Source organism: Pteropus vampyrus, unplaced genomic scaffold (genome assembly GCF_000151845.1).
Source record: "Pteropus vampyrus isolate Shadow unplaced genomic scaffold, Pvam_2.0 Scaffold110, whole genome shotgun sequence".
Classification (NCBI taxonomy): Eukaryota; Metazoa; Chordata; class Mammalia; order Chiroptera; family Pteropodidae; genus Pteropus; species Pteropus vampyrus.
Window position 1 is genome coordinate 4,744,040 of NW_011888891.1, and position 1,948 is coordinate 4,745,987.

Genomic DNA, 1,948 nt, shown 5'->3' on the forward strand with positions numbered 1-1,948 from the left:
ACAGTCTCAAAATAAATTAGGCCACATGTGTGTTTACTCAGCCCCACCATCGTAGATGCAGTGCGTGTTTTCAGCTTTTCAAGGCAATGATGTCATTTTAGCTATGTGACAAATGACTTAAAATGTGTTTTGGATCTACGGCCATGCCACCCTGAACGAGACCGATCCCATGTGATCTCAGATGCTAAGCAGGGTCAGGCCTGGTTAGTACTTGGATGGGAGACCACCTAGGAAGACTAGGTGCTGTAGGGATTGTAAGCTGACAAGGTCCTTGCAATCTGTGAGGTCAATCAAGAGTTGCTTCACTTAAAAAAATAAATAAATGTGGTTTGGTTTTAGTTGAACTGTCAAGTTATATTTTGTCTAGTTTTTAATACGTGGGTTTCATGCTTTAACATGTACCAGAAGTTATATATAAGTATTCCATTTATTACTAACATTTTTAAAGGCTTTGAACAAAATAGCAATTAAGACATTCATTATTTAGTATTAATTTATGGTCATTTTGATTGATCACTTAATAATTTGAACATGAGAAAAAAATTTTGAGAATGATGAAAGGATTTTTAATCTGATGACTTTAAGATGATGGTTCCCTTTGACTGGTCACCAGCTGGTGAGTGCCTTAATGCTTCTTGTTTTTCTTTAGTTGAATTTCAGTTCAGCAAACTATTGTTGAGTATTTTGTAAGGAAGAATATTGAAAGATTTGCCCTTGCATCAGGGGTTAGAATTCCAAAACCACTCTCGGCATCTTTCCACATGGTTTTGTACATGTGCACAAAACCGAGTCTTTGAGAGGAGGGAGTCTGAGAATCTGTTAACCTGGGCAAGGGAAACGGTTGGCTCAGGTCATTTTGAATAGCTTTCAGCTTTTTCTCACTTTGCGAAATGCTTTGATTCCTTGAAAAAAGCTCCGCCACTATGAACTAAATTGTGTGAAATCAAATATTCATCTTTCTGAATTCTCCTCCCCTCCTCTTTTATTTTTATTTAGGAGCAATAATGGAAAAGAATTCCAAAAATGGAATGGCATGGATGTAAAGGTGCTATAATCATAAAGTTAGGTATAGAATGGGAGGTGCAACTAATCAAATGAGTCAGCCCCCACTCAAGCAACTTGGTTACCTGCTTTACCCTGTCCTCCACTGGACCTGTGATAACCATCCACCAAAAGAGACACCCTCCCTTCCCACCTGTGCCCTACTTTGGTGTTATTACCAACACAGATTCAGAGCAAAGCGACTGTAGGTTTTGGATTCGGAGTGATAAATTGAGTGGTTTTCCACTTTACTGTTATAGGTGAAGAAGAAACTAATGACACCATTTTGTTGTTTTAGCTCTCTCTTCCGCAAATATTTGATCCTCTATGCAAGGCATAGTTCTAGAAAGAGGCTCAGAAATAAAACATGAATCCTACCTTGCTACACAGTGTAGTTAAAGTGCTCAATAGGAGCTTGCCATCCACTTGAGAAAACACGGCATATGGATACAACATAAACAGAGACCATAAAAGATAATAATAGGATTAAGTACTAAGTAGCATGTTTGTAGTATATTCAGTCAACAAATAGTGATAACGCCTATTATATGTGTGATACTACTAACATACCAGGATACAGACATTTTTGGTACTGTACAATAAACAACCAGCTTATCTGGAAAGCTCAGTTATCTAAATCTGGGGGTGGTTTTATCAAAAAGAGGTGAATGAGAATATTTTATTGCAAGCTAACAGAAGATATTTACTAATTTTAAAAGTATTTCATGTTATGGGGTTCTACTATATACCCAGGGCCTTCTATAGTGCTTAATGCGTTATAGACAGTCATTAATACATAAGTAACGGAGCAAAGTATTTGTAAATATGGACTCTGATTTAGGATTTAAAAATAAAAGTTGAACCTTATCAAACAGTTTAGCCATCTCAATGTAGAAAAACAACACAT

The 1,948-nt window shown here is 36.8% G+C and overlaps 1 protein-coding gene and 1 pseudogene across 1 annotated transcript in view; both read left to right on the top strand.

The window, feature by feature from the left end:
- ARHGAP20 (Rho GTPase activating protein 20) overlaps positions 1-1,948 on the top strand; it is a 109,776-nt gene that overhangs the window by 51,764 nt on the left and 56,064 nt on the right. The window lies entirely within an intron of this gene.
- LOC111743283 lies at positions 134-252 on the top strand (annotated as a pseudogene).